At 35.9% G+C, this 24,093-nt stretch overlaps 1 protein-coding gene across 4 annotated transcripts in view; it reads left to right on the top strand.

Moving 5' to 3' along the window:
* Positions 1 to 24,093, top strand: part of LOC140157329 (histamine H4 receptor-like) — a 173,303-nt gene that overhangs the window by 28,995 nt on the left and 120,215 nt on the right. The window contains exon 1 of one of the 4 annotated variants that reach the window (XM_072180476.1): positions 1,555 to 2,398. The exons of 2 other annotated variants lie outside the window; for them this stretch is intronic. The gene's annotated coding sequence lies outside the window, so the exon portion shown is untranslated. Of the gene's footprint in view, positions 1 to 1,554; positions 2,399 to 23,431; positions 23,637 to 24,093 lie in introns of those variants that run through there. One more of the 4 variants, XM_072180479.1, reaches the window with a different exon arrangement.

Below are 24,093 nucleotides of genomic sequence, written 5' to 3' on the forward strand. Positions count from 1 at the left end.
CACTCCCAGAATTTCTCGCTTTCAATTTGTCAAATTTGTCAAATTTCAGAATGTCCTTCCGAAACTTATCAGAACAGATTTGAATGTGAAGCATGTTGGAAAATAAGTAACGTAGTGATTTTATTGTCTATGTTTGTTGATTCTTCAGATTGTTTTGTGATTAAGAACTTATATCTCTTAAGGACAATTTTATTGTTCTCGGTATTTATTCCGAAACTTAAGAATGGGGTTGTTAAATTGATTGCAGTATTATTTTCTTTAACACATTTTAATTAAATGTCAGGTTATGACAGTTATCACTTTGGCAATCAATTTCTTATTCCTAAAGGAAATTTCATGCAACATTCTCAGAAATAGAGATGATATCTCCGTAGAGGGCAATTTACATGTATAAGGCTAGACTGGCGAGAATTTCGTCAAATGAGTATTTAAGGAATTCTTTACAGGTGGTTCTTGCTGTGTAATCATACAACTGTATTTCGCCGCTTTTTGTAGGTTATTGTATTTATGTTGACAGAACACCATATACAATGTATATAAGGTGCTAACTCTAAGGTGTTACGTTGCCGCTTTTGCACTTACCTATACATCATATAAAATAAATAAATTATTTGGAATAAGTTTAACACAATACTTCAAACAGATCTCGCCACTGGTTAGTTTCATGTTCAATTCGCAATATGATATGTTCTATTTCATATAAAAAATAGGTCACGTGGAATTGTTTGTTTAATCTTTTGGAGTCTTTCCATCAATGTTATTTATATATATATACATGATGTGGATCGGTTATAACGGCATTTGTGCTATGTTTTCTTTGATTGGAACAAAGGCAGTTGAAAATCAAAACTAATCATGCCCCAAACCAACAGACGGGCCAATCGATCACCCACCACAAACAAGTTTTCTCTTTTGTATGGAGTAAAATAGAGCCATATAAATATTAGCTTAGCTTAGCTCTCCAATATGGGTTTCTAGAACCCGGGTGCGCATCTACTATACGGTATTATGAGAAATGACTCACGTAAACACAGTAAAATTAGGCAGTCTGCATAATGTAATCGTTATTTCAGAATGTAATAAGATACCAACAAAGAATTAGAATTTCCTATTTACTATATGACATACAATATTAGGATCACATAGACATGATAAGTAAGGCGGAATACAAATGATGGGTCAACTTTGAGGTGAAGGTATATCAATTGCACACCATTAATAAACAGATAATGAAACAATGCTTGTTCTAACTTAGATATCCTGTTATCAAGATATCGGTTGCGGATATTGATCACTATAGAACAAAGATTAAGGTTTTTGCTTTATTGTCAAAGCAATCTTTAATGAAAGACAATCATACCTTATATACTAAACTCTCTCTAAAGGTTGCACAACTGGTTCAACACAAGTCTTTTGGGTCGGCATTTTCAAATGCATTTTCTACCAGTCATGTTACTTATATGGATGCTGAATCTTATAATATAAAAAAAACGATGATTAGAAAATAGAAACACTTGATACAGATGATCGTCGTCGTCTGCTTCATAAAAGCCGCTTGCACATTATTAGACCAGCGTATTTCTCTCTGATTCTGCATATCACCCATTGCTGGATAGGTGACTCGGCCAATTTATACGCAGTGCTATACCAGCCGGAGGTGAGGATATACTAGGGACCTTTGTCACTAATTATCAGGCAATTTGTTATCTAATATGTGGAGCACGGATCAAATACAAAATACTCAATTCCATGTCGAAAATTCTACGTCGAAGTTATGGACATCAAAGTCGTTCGTAATCATGACATACCGTATTCTGTGGCTACATTGATCTACATATTACATTGAGTGATCGATTGATAAAATACGCTACGCATCAATAAAGCCATATATAGCTTACAGCTATATCTCTTATTTGGAATTGTGACACCGAATGAAGGACATCTCAAAGTCATTGCTACGGGCATTAGTTTTTGTTTTCTTTATCATGTTCCATGTTGCTTCCAAACATTGTATTTGCTCATGTTTTTGTGCTGTAATAGGATTGTTCCCATTGAAGGGAATCTAATGTTTGCTTGTTATTCCCACGGAGCTGAGATGGTCAGTTTTTAACTGGAACTTGAAGAATATTTTGACCTCCAATTGAGACAGCCATTCTCAAACAATAAGAAAAACACAACGTCATTCCTAATCCTACAGATATGGGTAGTTGAACGTGAGTACTAACGAACGAATTCTGGCCACCAGTTAGGACATACTTCTTTAAAACGATAAGATACGTTGCTCGGATAAAGATAAACACAACTGTAGGAGTAATTATGTAGCCTGCAAGAACTGTATCACTACTTTGCTATACGGAGGGTAATATGTGCCATGGATACATCGCGGGGATACATCATCGTAAGTATTTTTTCTGAATAGTATTTTTTGAACCAAAAAAATAAATAATATTCATATCGTAGCAATAAAATTTTGTGTTTAAAAAGTTTTTGATGACAGCCAAACTAGTGGATTTTTGTAGAAGTGGAAATTTGTAGAAAGAGATCCACTGCTTAACATTACAGTCTATGTTGTTAGAAAAACCTGGATTCACAGATAAAAAAAGATTGAAATATTGAGAAATTAACTTTACTGCTTTTTATCCCGCAGAAAGTAGCAATAACTTTTGAAGTAACACACCTCACTTATCTTGTCTTTGAGAGTTTTAGAAAGCAAATCTTAAAGATGCAAATCGCGACACTATTGCTGACAAACAAAGCATTTGTGCTTAATTAAAGCGACGAAAGTGTAAAACAATCACACTCGTTGTCATCTAATAAATCTCCGGTGGCACCGTAACATCCTTTCCTTCATCATGTGTGTAATGTTTTCTCCAATTACAATGTATAATCTACTTAGTAATGAAGACTCTCTAAGATAATTACAACGTTCTGCACATTTAATAGCGTAATTTATCTTGTCAAAGAGATGCCCGTTGTCTTTGTGTCAGAGCCAACTTTCTTATTCATTACTGCATAGTACATATGAAGTGGAACTTGTTTGCTATTGAGTGCCTCGATGAATACCCTAAGCTAACATCATCATTTAGGTGAAGGCTAATGAAAACTAAAGAGTAGGTGAAAGCTGCACTTGAGAATCTCATTTTCCTGCTAAATATGTAATGTTCTTCATTGATCGTTGTAAAACTATTACTAGAGTAATTTAATCAGTATAGTAATAGCGTATTCACGAAACGGTGTCACGAAACGGCGCATGATAATTTGGATCTTAGATTAAAACTCTGAAAATAATAATTGCGACTCGTAATTTAGTTAGCATCGATTGTCGTGGATGTATCGCTCATCATTCTGAAAACCGTAAAGTGAATGATATATTAGACACATGTAGTCGGGAAATATCAGGTTTTTCCAGTTGCTCTGGGGTTTCATCAAGGGGCGTGAACCGCTATTTAGAGTATCAACAAGCTTCAAGAAAGCGTATTATCTTAATGAATCAAAATGTTTTATAAGTGTAAGGGTATTGTTTCTCTTACCGTGATCTTAATGCATTTGCATGCCTATAGTTGCAGGGGAAAGTGAGGCGTGTTGCCTAACTTTAATCATGTTGGCTTAAAATGATGCGATCAATTAATTAACTCCCCTTGAATACGTAGTTGATAGCCTAACCGTCGTTTTATCTTTTCAGTTTCTGTTCCGTATCCGTGTTTGGTGTATATCCACTTACGCCTAGACGTAAGTGGATCGTAAAAATAATCTTGCATTGAAATATATACTAACCATTTGCCAAGTTATAAGCAAAAGTCTTTCATATTGGCGATGAAACGAGCGTCTAAAATAAGAGGAAGCAAAATAGGGAGTAGAAATAGACATTGATGGAAGGGAAACAGTGGCCATGTACAAGTGCTTTGGGGTTTGACAGGCTCATAAGCGGACCTTTTGTGATTTTAGGGCTTATTTGCAACGTTTTTACAGAAAAAAGTGGACTTTGTCATTCGGATTGGCATGCATTTTGTCAAATTTACCAATGTAAAGACGAGAGGGCGCTAGACCATTAAAACACTGGTGTTAACGTAATCTTTTCTCTCCCGGTTTTATTGACATATGCAATCACCTCTATTGAAATAAGCTGATTGGTACTTCAGAGTTAACAATGAAGTCAGATTACAGTAACTTACTGAATCCCTTGCGTTTTCGTATCTGAACAAAAGACTTACGGAAACTGAAAAGATAAAAAGACCCTAAGGATATGAAAATGATTGCTATTTTAATAAGAATTAATCAGGCTCAAACAGACTCAAATTAAAAATGTACATTGTTAAAAAACAGCATTAATATTGTAAATCATATGAATACTGAAGGACTATGACACTGAAAATCACTTTGGTTTGTACCATGAGAAAAGACAAAGAAATAATGCTAGATTTGCTAGTTTATCCTTTTTGATTGTTTGAATAGTGTATATGAACATCTTTATCTTTCTAGGCAGACATGATTGACTGTTCTATGCGTAGCATTCTTTCAATCATTCGCGAAGATATATATTAGTTATGATAACCCATTAATGCTTTAGGTTTCATCCTGATTGATTTGGAGTGGCAAAGCTAAATCTATAGTAATATTTAACGAACTGATTGGCAAATGTAATTGCCAATGAATTGATGTACCTGATGTGACAAGAAGAAACGATTTAATCTCATTGGTTAGTGGGGCAATGGCTGATCGCTTGCATTAGTTTTTTGGATATAGCTTTGATGTGATTTCATACTTCTGACGATGGCAATAAGCAATCATCATTTATTTACAATGAGGCTGATTGTAGGTTCTATGCTAGGAAGCAGGGTATTGGTTATTGGTCAAACACTGTCGCTTATTAACTCAACTAAACTGAAAATAAGACAAGGAAAAAATCAGTCTTACAGCGTAGGACCAAAAACGTATGTTTTGCTTAAAAGTTTGTTTAATTACAGTCTGTGTTTCAATGCTTCCAAACACGTACAAATACAAGTAATATTAAAAGAGTTGAAAGTCCATTTAATGGTTTCGATAAGTTAAGCTTGAACTAGCTACGAATAATATTATACCAACATGCACATTATATTAAACAAACAAGACAAGATAAATAATTATAACTTGGTCCATTCCTGTAGCCATTTTGAAAAGCGCCCTAACTGTGACCTCTTGGTACCTACCTATTAACACCTTGACTTATTTATAATCCTGCCAGCAATACTTATCGAAAATCTCATACCGAATATATTGCTTTACATTGAATTTTGGCTATCATTTTGAAAAGCAGCCTCAACTGTGAGATCCTGGCACCTTTGATTTAGTTATACATTACTGTAATCAAATCCCAAATGTGGTCAATTATATATATTACATGACTATTTTAACCATATAATTGCTTTACATTGGATTTTGGTGGCCATTTTGAAGAAAAAAAGCGCCTTCACAGGAAAGTTGTTATGTTACAGTCTTTGTACCTCATAAGTACTTGTTCTCCATGAAAAACTGGTCCAGAAAAACAATGTGAATGTTTTAACTTGGTCTATTTTTAAAATGCATTGATCAGTAGACTTCGGTTATATATATAAATGCGCTTTTATAAATGCGCACGTGACCAGATGGCCAGCGCCATATTTGCATTACATCACTGTCAATCACTGAAATGGCGACCATTGAGGGAGTGGCTACAATTGTGACCTTGTTTCGTGGCTAGAACTGGCAAGGAACATTGGCTGGAGGTTCGATGCTATAAATTTGCAAGGATAAATCATGGATATCGAAGGATCATGATTATTGTACAAACATAACTAATTTTTTTTTTTTTTTAAATTTTTTTTTTGTATTTTCTCAAATTGCAAATTATTTACAGATTTTGGTTATTTTTGGGTTATTTAAAAATAAAAATAAACCGACCGACCGACCCTACTTGAAAGGTCCGTCCGCCCGTAGAACAGGGTTTCTTTTTTTCTTCGCCTTACTTATAATTTTATAAATATATTTGTTCCCCCCTTTCGGCTAGACAAAACCCCACCTCCCCCCTTTTACACTCATAAATTAATTGTTTTTTTGCTAAGTTTCCCCTTCCGTAACTTTATAAGCCGTTTGAACCAAACTGAACAAAATTGACGTATACATTTACAATATACCATGACAATAATGTGTATGACGATCTAACTCACCATACGATACTAACCAAATAAACCATGATTTACATACGTGATTGTACGTCAAATTGTCATATAACGTATGAGTGTGATGTATAGTATACGAGTCTTCCTCAACATCTTCCAGCCGGGATGTTCAGATCATGTACAGTCATCTACGTGTTTATACTCTAAAGTGTACGTCAAAGGGTGTGCAGATTACCGATTTAGCATGGGGGACACAAAAAGGTGCTTAAAACACAGTTTTAATTTGTTTTTTGCCCATTTTGATACTTATTGTGAGCGAGCGAATGAGTAAGTTAGGGTTGAGGAGGTCAGGGGGGAACATCTAGCCTATTTATTAGTTCGAGAGGGTCATTATTAACTAAAGTTACAGTTTCGTCAATTTACGTTAAAATTAGAGTTAAAATTAGGGTCAGGGGTATGTTCAGTGGCGGCACTACGTGGGGGGGGGGGAATACTTTTCTTGACTCCCAAATAAATAAATCCATGACCCATTCCTTCCGAAGAAAATGACAGCCCCCTAAGTTTCCTATCATCACGCGCAAAAATTATCAAATAACATCATCGGCAGCTACTCAGTTCTGACCTTACTGCCAGTAAGAGTCACATTTCGTCATCAGTATGGCCAATTGCCACGCCCATTTAGCACGGAAATAATGAAATATAAGTTTTTTAAGTCAGCTATATCTAGCTTTTCCGTCATTAATTTTTTACGTCCAAAAAAATCCAAATAAAGAGTTTATGTTTCGGGTCAAATTATTTTGCACTTTGCAATCAATGCCACTATTTTGCAAAAACGATTTTCCTTGTAACCTGTCATTTTCGCCTATACTTTTGCGTGTGGAATTTATGTACATCCGGGTACCTTACATCGTTGAACACGGTATGGCGACTTGTAGATGTCACGTGCGCATTTATAAATGCGCATTTATATATATATATACACGAAGTCCACTGTTGATTTGCCACATATTACTGGCAATAGCGTAGTTCAATAACTTCCATTCCAAGTGATTATAGCTCAAACAGTGACCTCATGCTTTCAAAGGTCATTATATTTATTATTAGGGTTGACAGAACTGTGTCCTGATAGATGAGCATTAGTGAAATCCTAGCAGCTATCATCTTGAGACCATGCTAAAAGGACTCAAGAAGATTAATTGTCAACATGTATCTCATTTAAAGGGTAATTTGCCTAAAATGGGCAATAAACATCACTAATACAAATTAATTTTTTTTTTATCATAATCATTCTGAGGAATCCTACCCAAGCTAAGAACAACCTCAAAAACGTTTTGAAGAGAATTTTGGGATGTGATTATTTTTTTTCGTTTATACTTCATGGTACATATCACTACCTTCATACAGCTTATAGTTTTGAAAGACCAGCCTGGACAGATTCGTGTGCAGCCCAAGGGGACCTAATCCAGATTTGACAAGTCTTCATATTAAATCTACAACTGTTTCCGGTGTCCAATATGAACTTTTTGTATCATCTAAAATGACTCTTGCCATATATAACTCGCGGCTCACGCTATTCGGATTCAGTCTCATATAGGAATCTCAGACATGGATGTATGACGCCCAATACGTAAAATTGGTCTCATTGCGCGCGCATCACGTATGCACCATAATGTCTTAATACATATTTATATAATTATGGTATAGATTCGGGTTATCAATTGTGAATATGCCCGTTGAGATGAATGATCGTGATTCAATTCTTATTTTATCCGCATCTGCATTCGCAAGTGTCATCTTAATGGTCACATTGAAACTACGCATCTCATTGGTCAGCTTGCCTGTCGCTGGTGGCTGGTATATAAATACCTTTGCTCCCCTTGTCTTTACCATGTCAAATATCACTTCCAATACGTTGCATTCTCATAGCTCTTCTCAAATGTAACACCTACCGTAAACAATTTAGTCACTGGGGCTTTAACACCAAACTATAATTTGGTAACCAATGGCAAAATATATGGTTTATTCCACAACCTTAACCGATCAATTTTGATTAAGATGAAATACTATATTAAATGATACTTGTTTGCTGTGGGCTTTGTGGGTCCATTCTGGAATAGGTGAATTGACGATGTTTAAAGTATTTGTACAATTTTATACTTTCGTATGTGCTGAGCTATATTAAAAAAAGCCACAGTAACAACATAATATGATACTAACCTCAAATACTCTTGTTGGTACTGACAAGCGAATGATTGCCAATAGCATGCTCTACAATCTTACTCAAGATTGCGTAAATTTTGGTTGTCGCCAAGGAGTGAAGTATGAATTCAATTAAAGTCCAGCAAGCTAACTTTCATTTACAGTTCATGGAACCCCAAGTACGGGAAGTCTACTTTAGTGACAAACTTGTTTGTTTATGTTTGATATTTAGATGTGCTCTGATAAGTTCAATACTTATTTTAAGTTGGATATTAGTAGACATGTACAGCCGTTGAGTTTGTCTAGACAAGAATACGACAATATTGATTCATGCTTTCGCACTTGTCTCATAGTGAAAATATACCGATTTTCATTTTGTGTATACTTTATTGAGGTATTTTGTTGTAACACGTCTAAAAACGAGGGGAATTTGAAGCCCCATCTCTAGATTTTCGTTGTAAAACGTTCAATGTCAATGATTTTGGTTACAAAGGTAGTTATTGGTGTATTCTTTCCATTGATACCAACAAAAGTACTAACACCTCCAGATTTGAACGATTTGGAGGGGAGAAGGGCTGGGGCATATAAAAAATTGGGGTATTGCCCCACTCCCTTTATTCGGATGTGTGTCTTTACTCAATAAAAGCAAGTTCAAGTAGTGATTGTTAAGTTACGCATTTATTAACCTATAAATAATTGTCGATACTACAGCTGTAAATGTTCGACAGGATGTCAGAACAAAATGTACAGTCAGAACTCACAGCTAGAAAGAATCCTAAGACAGAAATAAACAATCTAACAAATAACATGATATCTGTTTTACTCAGGTTTTACTCAGAAGTAAAAGATGAAAGCAATTTCTCTAGGGTCACATGAATAAAATAAAAATACAACTGTACTGTGTACAAAATTTCAGAACACGATCCCATGACGAATTCTCATCAATACAACAATAGCAAGTACTTGGTTGGATATCATAATCATGGTGCATCGTGAATGATAACAAATGAAGTTTGCATATCACAGAGGGGAAGGAGTATTTGTATTTAAACAGGCATATCTAGCTGACTGAAAGTATTATCCACATGAAGATATTTATCCACATGAGGATCCGACTGAATCGTTTTGCCATCCCCTATATAAATGTGCAATATTTGTTATTGCTATGCCTATATGGGTAGGTCAATATTGACGAGTGTCACCATGATTTGAAAGAAATCTCAGAAGGAATTGAAATAAGCCTTAGAATAACTGATTGCATCTTTATATATCATTATATTCAAACTAATTGAGTTGGAAAAAGCATAATATATTCCTAGATACTACAGAAAACAAACAAATAGAATAGTTTTAGTAACTTTGTTTTGTACTCTAAAGTAATAAAATGGTCTCCCGTTAAGTTTAATATTATCTATTCAAAGTTAAGGATTAGTATACCACTGTTGTTATGTCTTTATGTCAACCTTTTAATGAAGCAAATGAAGCAGTTTGAATAGCTTGAAACCATCATCTAATATCATAGTATCAAGTATCAAGTATAGAGACTGTTGACAAGGTCGCGTCCATGCAGTGTGTGATGAACCTCTTTGCTGAACTTGGCCCAGGGTATGACGACAAAAAATACAGCAGGGAGAGCACCATTGATGGTAGGTCTTTGATGGCTGCAAGGTTTTTGTCGTTCCATTTGAGCTCCAAGGTGTTATGTCTCATATCATACTGAACGTCATAGCTGCCGGTATATGAGATCGGAGGTTTGAATTAGCTGCCACGGAAGTTTTGAAACCTTGTTTGATATTGGCTCTAGTAACATTGATTTTTTTCTTGGGATTTCTAAAGTAATCAAACGATCTCCCATCATCATCAGTCGGCTGTGGAGCAGGCGACTACAAGCTTTCTCCAACTAATGCGATCTTGGGCAAGCGAAACAATTTTGTTTGGCTGCAGCATCCCTTCAGTATCTCCCAGGAGGTGCTGGACATACTGTAAGTACAGTGTGCGCGGCCGTCCCGGTTTCCTCTTCCCATGTGGTGGGATATAAAGCGCATATTCTTTCACAGGCTCGCCATCTTCAAGACGCAGTATATGGCCGAGAAAATTGAGTTGATGAATCTTGACTCTGGCAACCAGTAGAGTGGTGTTGGTCAGGTTGTAGATGGTTTCATTTGGAATCCGATCCACACGCTTGATGTTTAACATGACTCTGTAGCAAGATGTTGCAAATGCATTCATCTTGTTTTCCATGTCCTTGGTAATTACCCATGACTCGCACCCGTACAGAAAGACAGTAACACACGTTGTCTGAAACAGCTTGAATTGTGTTTCGATTGGCAGGGACGGGCTTCTTCAAAGGCGTTCCAGTTTCCAGATAGCTGCCCAGGCTAGTGTTTTTTCTTCTTTTTAGGTCTCCAACACTAGAGCCCATCTTGGAACCCAAATACTTGAAGTCTGTGACATGGTTGATGGTACTACCATAGACTTCAAGTGCTGGTTGGGCGTTACAGTTTGCAGTCATATATTCTGTCTTAGGTGCGCTGATGACAAGGCCTAGATCTGCTGCTGCAGTTGCAGTCCTAGTAATCTGTGACTGGGCCGGGTCTATGGAAGATTCCAGCAGGGCAATATCATCAGCAAAATCCAGGTCATTCAGCATCTTGGCAGGATACCTGCTTGACCGACGTGGGTAGGTAACAATTCCAGCGTCAATTCCAGAAGTTGATTTCATCAGAAGGTAGTCTACCAGGATAATGAACAGGAATGGTGCCAACACATCACCCTGAAGCACTCCAGTTGTTTTTTTGAAAGGCTCTGAGATACTGGCATCTACCATAACGGCACTATTGGAGTCTTTGTAGAGCACCTGGATGGCATTGACCACAACCTTTGGTATTCCATAATGCCGCAGCACTGAAAACATGACGGACCTGTTGATGGAGTCGAAGGCTTTTTGAAGTCCACAAAAGTGACTGTTAAGGGAAGTTGGTACTCCTTGAAGCCTTCCATGATCCTCCTCAAAATGTGTATTTGCTGAGCACAGCTGCGACCCGATCTAAAGCCAGCCTGGTTGCTTCTCAGTAAAGGATCAATGTGGGGTCGGATCCTGTTCAGAAGGATCTTGTTGTACACTTTTGCGGCAATGAACATAAGCGAAATACCACGGTAGTTTGTCATGAGAGAGAGGTCACCTTTCTTTGGTAGAGAAATGATTACATTCGTAACCCATTGACGTGGCGGTGTCAGCGTTGAGAATACTTCCATACAGAATTCGGGAATCATATCAATCATGCTATCCCCTCCTCCCTGAAGTGCTTCTGCAGTTATAGCACAGTCAAATCCTGCTGCCTTGTTGGTCTTCATGGCTGCTATTGCTTTGACAACTTCTTCACGAGTTGGGGGCTCAGTGATGATAGGAAGATCTTCAACAGCTGGTGCAGGAAGTTCGGAAGCTGCTGTGCCACTGTCGTTGTTAAGGAGTGAGCTAAAATATTCCTTCAATTCCTCAATCAGTTCATGGTCACTGGTTGGAGCTGATCCATCTCTCTTTTTGACTTTCACCCCTTTCCTTGAGTTCTTTCCTTGAGCAGTGTCTCACGCAGTGTACCAGATCACATCAAAGCGCAGTGATTTATAGTGCGCTACGCACAGGCACAATGCCTAGACGTTGATCCACAAGCCTCAGCACACTTCACATCAATCACTTGTGATCAAGCGATTAGCTCAGATGGCGAAAGCTCAAGTTTAATTTTCTCTATTAAAAAGTTGTTATTTTCTCTATTAAAAAGTTGTTATTTTTCTCTATTAAAAAGTTGTTATTTCCTTATGTCGACTTTTATTGAATCAAATATTTATAGTTTTAATAGCTTGAAACTATCATCTAATATAGATACTGCTGACAAGATTGTGTGGACACAATCCAAAAAATGCAGAGGTTGGCCCAGGTTATGATGAAAGAAATGCGAGCAGGAAAAGCACCGTTGAAGATGGTAGGTCTCTAATGGCTGCCAATGTTTTTGTCGTCCACTTGAATTCCGATGTGTTATGTCTTATATCATACTGAACGTCGCAGCTGGCGGCATATTGAATATAGGGTTTGAATGTTTTACAATAGCTGTCACAGACGTTTAAAACCTTATTTGACATTGGCTGAAATGTTTTTTTGAAACCACTTTATGTATTCCCTACCTTTCCTCCTAGCGTCAAACGAACATTGTGGTTGTTCAACCACAATTCCTCCATACAAAGCGGTCCGAGGACCAATGATACGCTTATAGCCACACACTCAGAATAGTCCCAGTAAAATTATCGGACAGTAACATAAGTAGGTGTAAATTTCACCTTCAGCACAGGGATAGTCTTTCAATTAAGTTATTATTTTCACTTATGCCACCCAATATGGCCTACATTAGAAGGACTAACATTAACAACAATAAAGCGCCTTTGCCAAAAGTTACAAAGCGCTACAACTAGTCCACATAGTAATAACTTTAAAATAAGATGTTTTTGGAATGGAGATGGTCTTGATCTCGCCCACTGTAATTTTGAGGCATCCTTTAATCGTTTCCTAAAACGTATTGGTAAGAATTGGCAGTATCTGCTATTTTCGAAAAGCTTGTTAGGCCACTGATCTGGAACAGCATCGTGTTGTCATCGCTCCTATCCGAGTGAGTGTATCCTTTCCTCTCCCCACGTATCACTATCTATTACCCCTAATATAATACTTTAGCTCCCAGGTTCGGAGTCATTCGTGAGTCGTTCGTTGACCTTTATAAATACAAGAGTAAACTGGTTATTTGATGCCGCGTTAAATTAGACCAATCTAAATGTACGTTTAGCTCGGCTCCACGATCGAATCCATCACGTTTGATTTAAAACGTTTCTGCAGAAATGTAAATTCTTTCAAAGACAAAATAGAATGATAAAATAACAATAAATCAATCCATAGAAAATTGGTCGCATACACCGATCAGAACTCGTGGTAATTCTAAACTTATGTTCATTAAAATGTGACATTTCATTTTTTTTTATTTAAATACTGTAAGCATGTACACACACGCCACTCAGCAGCTTTATTGTATAATCGGGCCGTACAAAGACCTGTTGCCAGATTGCGAAAGTAGTAACACTTTTAAATAGTATGAAACAGAAATGAATAAATATATTCTTTGTTAGCAAATTTTTAACATAATTTTCCAGGTAAATCTCTTTAGATGTGCAAGTGTAAATAACTGCAGCAGAAAAGTTTGGTTAGATTTAATATGTAAGATTTACTTTATAACCAAACATTCTTAAACATTTGCAAACCTCTTGCGCACAATGTTCCATGAATATTGATTTAATATAAGGATGAGTTTACTTCCGCAGTAGTTGATGCATTAATGGCATTTCACTTAAAATATACATTGCACCATTTCACTTTTTGAACACAACACACGTTTGTACAGCATTTGTTTTACTTTATTTCCGATAACTATACTCAAAACACACGTATAACCCAGTGTAAAGTCAAGTGCCTCAAGTCAAAGACGCATATAATTCAGAATAAAGGATTGAGTTGTGGCCATGCTTTTATTTCATGAATTGAATGATATCTTTAAAAAGCATGGATGGTATGGGGTATACACAAATGTTTGGTAAAATGCTATACTAAATAAACAATAAACTTGATATATTACAGAAACGGTGTGCGCGAATTATTTTAGGTGTTGACTTTTTCACTCCTTCGGATTACATGTTTAATGAACTTAGATGGGAGCGGCTTTCAGTCCGCAATCAGTATTTTAAAGCACTTATCATGCTTATGGTATATAAATCTCTGCATAATCTAGCACCGCAGTACTTATCTACGAAGTTCAATTTTGTAAGTGATAACCATGATCGCAATACAAGACAAGCTACTTCTGGTCAGCTAGCTCTTCCACCACTCAATAATGGTTTGATATCGAGTGTTTTAAACATTCTTTTAGTTATAGTGGTGTCAAAGTATGGAACCATATTGATCTATGTGTTAGAAATTCTCTAAATTTGCATTCTTTTAAGGAGATGTATAAGAGACATCACTTTAAACAGCACTAATTTGTATTTTGTGTGATGCTTATGCAGGTTGTCTCAATATATTGAGTTTATTATATTGTTGTTATAATATGAGTTGATATATTATGTTGATATGGTGGTTGAAGTTAAATATTTTATGATTATGTTGTTTTAAATTTGTATATATGTATTATTGCAGGGCCCCGGGTAAGACCAGCGGTTAGCTGATTCGGGTCTACCCTGAATAAAGATCATAAGTAATAATAATAAATACTAGCTTTGCGTTTTTAAATCGATATATCTTTTTCTTTACATAATAGAAAAGCTTGATTCATGCTTCATTCTTTAGCAAACAGCGATTGCTTTGTGATAATAACAAATTATACATTATGGGGTAAGCATTCACAGTTTAGAGTAGATGCGGAATTGTTAGTCAAAGCAGCCAAAAGGTCGATTTTCATTGTCTAAATCAATATTTGTATAAATTAAGGTTCATTCTACAAATCATATACTATAAAAACTTGCTTGATTTATTGTTGTTAATGAGTTATATACATTTTTACAAAAGTATTGTTGTTTCAGTCCTCCAGAACCACGGGACCTACGAAAGTATGTCTGTGATATTTGAATTTTTCTACACACTCGCTTTGAAATGATCAATGCAATTTTTGCCAAAGCTCACTACCGGACCATTTGCAAGATGCTGTGAACTACCAAATCGTAACAGTTTAAGATAGTTGTAACCTTAACTCGTTGGTCTACTGTTAATCGTTCGTTCTCGGTGACTATATATTGAGTGTTCAAGGTAGTATGCGCGATATTTGTTGTGTATATTGAGTAAAGTATCACTTGAGACATTTGTACAGGTGAACAAGTAATGTCAATGTTCTGATTGAAGCATATTATGACAGCTTAAAAGTTGCCCTAATCCCAAGTAACACCTAATGAATCTTCCAATATATCTGTATTAGGTGAATTCTACGAGACGTTATGCCAGGTGATATTACAATTAAGTTGAAGAGTTTTGCTTCAGGACAATACCAGTACTCACAAAAAGTGTAACAAGAACTTTTCTTATTCTTCGAATAGCGTAATTAAAGCGATGAAAAGAGTTGCATATCGTGATTTTTCGTTTTTGTTTTTTATTTGTTTGGTTGTTTTGACGTTTGCCGAAATAGTCTAATACCAATTGTATATTTGATGAATACACGTGCAGAGGCCATTTTATGAGCCTATAATAATTACTTTATCCTGGTTGATGGGTTGTTTGATATCCTAATTTTGGATCAAGTTTTGCCTTATGAAATCACTAATACATTATGTATTGAAACTTAATAATATAATCACATCATGGAGTAGGACAAAAACCTCTCATACGCCATCATATAACATTCTTGAACTGACTTCGAGTGTTTGTTAAAACAGGTGGAGAACACGCCACTTTGAAATGTATAGGTAATACTCACAGCAGCTAAAAGGTCTATCCCATCATGCTTTGTGGCACCATAATATGGACTGCATGTGTCATAGAAAGTGTACACAAAATATGTCTATTCAACTGTCAAGTACTTGCTTAAATCAGGGGTGCTTAGACTTTTGCTTGAAAAAATATGACTTCTGAAGTATTTTTGAAACTATCCATAGATCTCAATATTTAAGCGGCTCTTACTTATTGTTTATATTCATTTGCTATGGATTACATACACTGCAATGCATGATGGGATACTCCCTTCAGCTGCTGTAGGTAATACCGTTAATATTATATGCTAAAAACTACTTTCATGTACATTGTCATTCTATTCGCGTATTAAAAATGTCTGGAGGTTAAACAAAATTATGATCATTCTGATCCTTATTTTTGTCTTTGTTTTCATCTTCTAGTTCTTTTAATTAGGGGAAAGCGTGGCCTGATAGTTAGGGTTCTTGCCTTTGGTGCATGATGTCCAGGATTCAATTCCGATTTTTCGGAGGGAACGTTAAGTTATAGCTGTACATCTATCTGGCAGTCAATGTTGAAAAGATTAGGGCGTTAACTCTGACTATTTCCACCCGTGACGGCCCGGCGTGATGGTGTTATCCAGGGTTTTCAAACCGGACCAAATCAAATCAAACAACAAACCACGGCTTCGTACATTATACGTCTTATCACGTAAGCAAGAAAAGTCGTCTTTTCACTTTTGCTACATTACTGTCATTTCTAGTTGTTAACTTATATGCTAGTCAATTTTCTTCATCTAATCGTAATTCCGTAATTCTCAAGTTTGCTTTCATCTCTTGTCCATATTTTACTTTAATATTTCGTCTGCACCATCCTACTCTGACCCATTTGTGGAGTACTCGACATCTCTCCAATAGTCAATATAATATATACTTGAACTTTTCAAAGAAGCACAAAAGTGCACTAGCAAGAACATTATGTATTATGCAGTGAAAGTGGCTTTACTTTGTTTAAAATACTGCGTAAAACATATGTAAGGAATATGGCAGGAGGCCGTGATTTCCGCAAAAAAACTACATTAAGGGTGGAGTGTTTGCTTCCCTTAAAATAGTGAAATCAATGAATCGTTTGAAAGATAGTAAAAGTACGTGGCCTTACAATCGTTGAATAATTGTTTCATTCAGGTGGTTTCACTTATCTATTGCTCATGAGATACGTATAGTCGAAACATTTGTATGCTGCAATTTTCCTTCTGCTTCTAGCGGTGCGCTGGGTATCAATTTTTATAGAGAGTTGATTTACCGCTAGATGATTAACCCTAGTAATACGAAGTGGTGGGTTGTACCAACCCCTAAGGTTTTTCATGCAGCATCAAAAAACGAGCATATCATTTACGCCCAAATAGGCTCTACGGTCAAAATAGGTCAGATCATTATTATTTGTTATTTTACTGTCCATCCCTTAACTCAGCATGATCAAAGCTTTAATTAGAGCCTATTATGAAGACTATACAATGACTTTCGATAATGTGACCTTTTGCGAGCTGGTTATTGGCGGCCATTTTGGATTTGAAGGTCAAAAAAAGTAAGTCAAATCCTCAAATCAACTTCAAACATTAGTTCCCTGACCCATGGCCGGCGGCAGTTTTGGATTTCGGGCTCTCACGGATTCCACCCACACTTTCGCGATAGGCACACCCGCTAATTTTTTCTTCATAGAAGACAAAACCACTGCGAAATGATCCTTCGCTCTCTGCCATGTCTACGGTCACAGAATTGCTGTAGATGACCCTACTATTATGATATGATTGATGATTATAAATTGATCATTAAATACAATGGCAAAGAGTACTTCCACCTTCGACCTGGTCATACTGATGATGATCAACTTTGACATTTAATCTTTAGAATACTCCTAATTTTTACTTTCAATGAAAAACAACTGACTGAAAATAAGAACGGCACTTTATGATGTTCAATATTGACCTTAACGTCTTTCCTTATCCACGGCGAAGAGTTAGTGGACATATTATGGCAGAGCAGAAGAATAGAATTACACAACTTCATAAGATATAAGCATATAAAGTACAGAGTGACCGTCTTTTATCATAATGAGAACTGTTTAATTGAATGGGGGAACATTAGTTTAATTGTTGAGATGAGGTAGTGAATACTTGGGATCCTGAGATGTGCTGTAAAATTACTGTTGGGTTTTGTGTGTAATATGACCAAATGTTTCACCGTTGTTTTCTTATTATTTCTGTTCAATCTATATGTCAAATTTGATGTCAAAACAATTGTACGAGTTTTCTCTATCCACAGGTACCATGTTTGCTACCGGTTGCTGAATCCTAGTTATTGCCGTTCAAAATGCTAAAGGGACAAGATGGGGCAACTTGATAACATTTTGTATTGTGACCATGACAAGATTAAACAATGTCTCAGGCACATAGTGATATTTCATTCACCAATGTGGCGCCAATGACACATAAAATGGAATTTGCTGTGTTAATATTCTTGCAATATTCAACGTAAGGCAAGCGCCAATTTGGAATTAACAATTAATTTCTAATTGCCGGTTTTTTTAATTTGCAATCATAACGAAATGCATAATCCAATATTCCCAATAAGCAATGATACCAGGTATTTCGAAAGGATGCTGAGGTGTTCTCGGGATGATAAATGATAAAAGAACAACATAATATTTTAATTGGTTAATTTCTACTTTATAAGAAACAAAAACAAATCGAAACATAATTTCAAATTTTACATGATTACTATGTTATTGTAAGACCACATACAACATGATTCACGACAAGCAACTCATTGGCTACTATTGAAATAGAAAATATAGAATGTCTGTTCATATTGATTTAGTGTTGATTACCTACGATGCTATGGATCATTAAAGGAAACTTTACCGCAGACATTAATTAGGGTATCATGTGACTGAAATGAATATGTCCCGTGGCGTCATGGATGACAATAGTTAAGTAATATGGCAGCTTTATTGTCTGCTCAAAAATTGACTAACAAATCAATGTGATGTTATAATGAAAGACAGAGATAAAAAGACTAAATCGCGTCTGATGTCTGGGTAATGGCGCACCGTGATTGGTTGCCGACCTACGCAGTACGACATTTTCTGTCTAGTTGTCAGAATTTTAGTCGCAAACTAGTCTTTTTTTGATCTCTGTCTTTCATTATACCACGTGCAATATATATATATATTTTTTCTTTTGTGCAGTCAAATTTAAAAGATATGATGTGGCTTCTTTTGTATTGGAAATGGACAATAATGTAAAAACAATGCGAATTATTTAAAGTACTGGTGTTAACTTGTTAACGGTTAATCATTTCGTTGGCTTCATTCAATAGTAGCGTAAAGTGGGGCTTGGTGAATAAAGAACTTTGAAAGAAAATCAGGTTTGAAAAAATGTCAATATAAATTCGAGTTGCGTAAATCAGACATTCATTATATTTGTACTTGATGTAAAATGTATATAGTAAAATGAATAGGTTTTATCCTTATATAAATTTCAAAAGAAACAAAGACATATTATTACCGGCAAATTTAAAACAATAAGTACGTCAGTATGGAAAACACGCAAAACAAATGTCCCTAACCTTACGTCATCTCTGCCCCGTGTAATCCCTATGGTGTTTCTTTAGGTCGATTTACATGTCATCGTATAGCCTTGTTCAAGGCCCTCTAAATTTCGTCCCTCATGACGCACTTGAATCCTATCACTACTTTCGGGCTAGCCAAGTTCATGATATGAGGGCCACAGACTGCGGTTGCTTATATGCGTTAGTTGAACGATCGAACTCGGGTTGAGCCTGCGAGCCCGTATAGGGCTTCGTTTTGGCGGTTCGTAGACTAAGCCTAAGTTCGATTTTCGCGAGCACCAAAATAGCTCAAGCAGGGAGGAAATCGTAGAAGACCTTGAACAAGTCTAGTCATAGTAGAGAGATTGAGATTTCCAAACGTACGTATCGAACGTACGTGGAATCTATTAAAAACCACTCTCCTGTGACGGGATTTTGAATAGATTCCACGTACGTTCGATGCTACGTTTGCAGATCGCAATCTCTCTATTGGCGTAAGGTGACCTTTAAAATACGCCACTATAGAATGAACCGAAAGTGATACGCCAGTATTCTTTGAATTTGGCCAAAACGTCTTAGTTTGTTTACTATTATAAAATGTGTATAAAGTGGCTTAAGGTGGATACGCCACTATGGAAAACACAAAATTTCACTTTGTGACTATATGCCAAATTTAATTAAATAATTAATTAGCTATTTTTGGCTGCTGATACTTAGCAAAACTGAGAGAGAACATAATTAAAAACGTACGATATACCAACAATCACCTTACACCACTATGAAACCGACGAATAAAAAGGTGAGGTCCACCATTGACATTGAAAACAATAGCAATGGCCACCCTTGATATTCCTTTTGAAAACAGCTCACCTCAACTATTGTTTCTCCACGTTTATGTTTACAAAACGTCAGTTACACCACGCTGGAGCAAACGTATTTAATGGTCCAATGTGAGGCGATTAGTATATAGCTGACAACATATGATACAAAATCCTTGTCTACTAATCTAAGTGTAAATACGACATTACTTTCCGGGTATAAGAAACGAGCGTCGTTTCTTCCTTTTCATGTTCTCACCCCCACTTAACCTCTCGAATTACATAGACATACCCAGATGCAGTTTTCTATCAGTCAGTTGTCAGCATCCATGCATTATATTGATTACTTCATTTTAAATGCACAAAAGTTAGAGCACTGTGAATGTTGTTTCACATAATAGCTGCGGGCACATGATATGTACAGAGTGACAGGCAATCGCACAAACAAGCATATATTTAAGAACGTGGAGAGAAAGTATTAAAAGATAACTTTTCTTGGCCTCTTTAATGAAGTTTCAAATTCCTGAAAATCAAAAATCTAATAACGAGATATTTGAAATCGTATTTTACTTCCATGTCTTAAATGAAATTATAATGTTGAGCGTTTGTCACACGCTTTAACGGTAACGCGATTTGCGAAACGTTATTGGTCTTTTTATTGTGTGTAGATAAAACCAATATTCTTGTAGGCGGTTGGAGCTTATATAACTTTTGTTAGAGTAACTTATGTTTGGATTTAATTCCACTATTATTTTACCAAAACAATGACATTCAAATGCAATATAGTTAAATATGGTGTCGTATGGTTTTTCACAAATCAATAAATTAATTTCCTTATTTGACATGATTTTAAAAAGCTATTGTGGATAGCATTTCAACGTCAAAATCGGAATTCAACGTAAAACATTATGACCAAAATAAAAGAACAATAGTAGCACACTATACTCCTTGAAATAAGATAACCAATGTATTTCTTTAAGTTACAGTTCATTTCTCTACGCTTTATGCAAGAGTTTGTTTCAAGCGTTTGATTTAGCTTTGGCTTTGTTTTTGTATTTTAAGAATTCCATTGAATATGCCTCTGTGCGTCCTATTCAGAATTGCGAATAATTTGAAGACACTTAGCAGTCATCGTTCTTGATGTTAATTTATCTAGTCAAAAATATGCAAATGTAGCATTCTAAACAATAGCCTAGAGGTTTATTCGTGGATAAAATCTCGGGATTATTGCTTTTTTTTAATGTCTTGACAATCTACACGTGGACAATTTCAAGTATGAATAACAAAAGATATGTAGGGCAACTGGGTCACACACATTCTAATCGATAAGACCTGATATAGGCCTACTTTGAAACCAATAGTACATGTATCTAAACTGTAGTGACAGAATGTATGATTCGTGGTCTGCTATTATTAGAAGCGTATCAGCATGGTTAGTGGCAGTATTAACAGATTACAAAAACTGAAAAAAAAACCCGATTTGTCTTTGTCTGCTATGTTTTCTTTGATTGGAACAACATGAACAAAGGCAGTTGAAAATCAAAACTAATCACGTCCCAAAGCAACAGACGGGCCAATCGATCACCCACCACAAACAAGTTTGCTCTTTTCTATAAAATAGAGCCATATAAACATTAGCTTAGCTTAGCTCTCCAATGTGGGTTACCAATGCCCGGGTGCCCATCTATTACATTATGAGAAATGACTCACGCAAACACAGTAAAAAGGCAGTCTGCTTACTGTGATTCTTATTTCTGAATGTAATCAGATACCAATTATGAATTAGAATTTCCTATTTGATGACATACAATATTAGGATCACATAGACAGGATAAGTAAGGCGGAATACAATGCTGGGTGAACTTTGAGGTGAAGGTATAAATTGCATTTCATTTATAAACAGTTTAATGAAGTAAAGCGTGTTCGAACTTAAATATCCTGTCATCAAGATCTTAATCTATTGATATTGGTTGTGGATATTGATCAATACAGAAAAAAAAGGTAGACGAGGTACTGTTGGTCGAAGCAGCCAAACATTCGATTTTCATTATCTAAATCAATATATTATTAAAAAATAACACTTTGATGCTTTGCAAAAGTTTATTCTACAAATCATATACTTTGAAAACTTGCTTGATTTATTATTGTAAATGCGTTATGAACGTTGTACAAAAGTCTTGTTGTTTCAGCCCTCTTTACAACATAACTCAAGAACCACAGGACCTACACAAGTACATCTGTGATATTTGAACTCTTCTATACACTCGCTATGAAATGATCAATGCAAGTTTTAGCAAATCGCAACAGTTTAAAATAATTGCTAACCTTAAGGTTTTTTGCTTCATTGTAAAAAGCGATCTTTAATAAAAGACAATCATACCTTATATACTCAACAACTGCAAAACTGGTTCTACACAAGTCTTTCGACCCTTTTTGGTCGGCAGACAAATGCATTTTCAAACACATTTTCTACCAGCCATGTTACTTATATGGATGCTGAATCTTATAATATAAAATAAAATGATGATTAGAAAATAGAAACACTTGATACAGATTATCGTCGTCGTCTGCTTCATAAAAGCCGTTTTCACATTATTAGACCAGCGTATTTCTCACTGATTCTGCATTATTACCCATTGCTGGATAGGTGACTCGGCCAACTTATACGCAGTGCTATACCAGCCGGAGGTGAGGATATACTAGGGACCTTTGTCACTGATTATCAGGCAATTTGTTATATGTGGAGCACGGATCATATACAAAATACTCAATTCCATACGGGGAAATTTTTCCATCGAAGTTATGGACGTCAAAGTCGTTCGTAACCATGACATATTATGTGGCTACATTGATCTACATATTACATTCCAAGTGATCGATTGATAAATTACGCAACGCAGCAATAAAGCCACATACAGCATTCAGCTATTTCTCTTATTTGGAATTGTGACACTGAAAGATGGACATCTGAAAGTCATTGATACGGGCATTAGTTTTTGTTTTCTTTATCATGTTCCATGTTGCTTCCAAACATTGTATTTGCTCATGTTTTCATGCTGGAATTGGATTGTTCCCGCTGAAGGGAATCTAATGTTTGCTTGTTACCCACGGAGACGGTCAGTTCTTAACTGGGACATTAACACTATTTTGACCTCTTATTGAGACAGATATATGTACGTTGCTCTGGTGAAGAAAACCACAATGTTATTTCTAATCCTACAGAGATGGGCAGTTAAACGTGAACAATAAGTCACGATTACGAACGAAATTTGGCCTCCAGTTGGAACTTACATCCTTAAACTATAAGATATGTCGCTCGGGTGAAGATAACCACAAATGTAGGAGTAATTATGTAGCCTGAAAGAACTGCATCACGGCTTTGCTATACGGAGATAATACGACTTAATTCATCGTAAGTTATTTTGTCTGAATTGTCTTTTTTAAACCAAACAAATAAATAACGATATCATTTATATCGAAGTAATACAATTTTGTGGAACTTCGATAAAGGTTTATGAGTTTGCTGACAAGCCAAACTAGTGGATTTGTCTTTTTAATCACGTAGATTTGGGGTTAAAACTTTTCGTTGTATCAAGTCGAATTTTTAGTAAGAGATATATCCCAAATTCTTTGTATCACTGCTTAACATCACCTCCTTTGTTGTTCTTAGAAAAACCTGGATTCACAGATAAAAAATTGAAATATTGAGAAATTAACTTAACTGCTTTTTATCCAGCAGTAAGTAGCAATATGAAGTGTTGTAGATACCTATGGAAGTAACACACATCACTTATCGTTGTCTTTGGGAGCTTTAGGAAGTAAATCTTATAGATGCAAATCTCGACACTATTGCCGAGACATAGTTACAA

The sequence above is a fragment of the Amphiura filiformis genome, chromosome 7, assembly GCF_039555335.1.
Source record: "Amphiura filiformis chromosome 7, Afil_fr2py, whole genome shotgun sequence".
NCBI lineage: Eukaryota > Metazoa > Echinodermata > Ophiuroidea > Amphilepidida > Amphiuridae > Amphiura > Amphiura filiformis.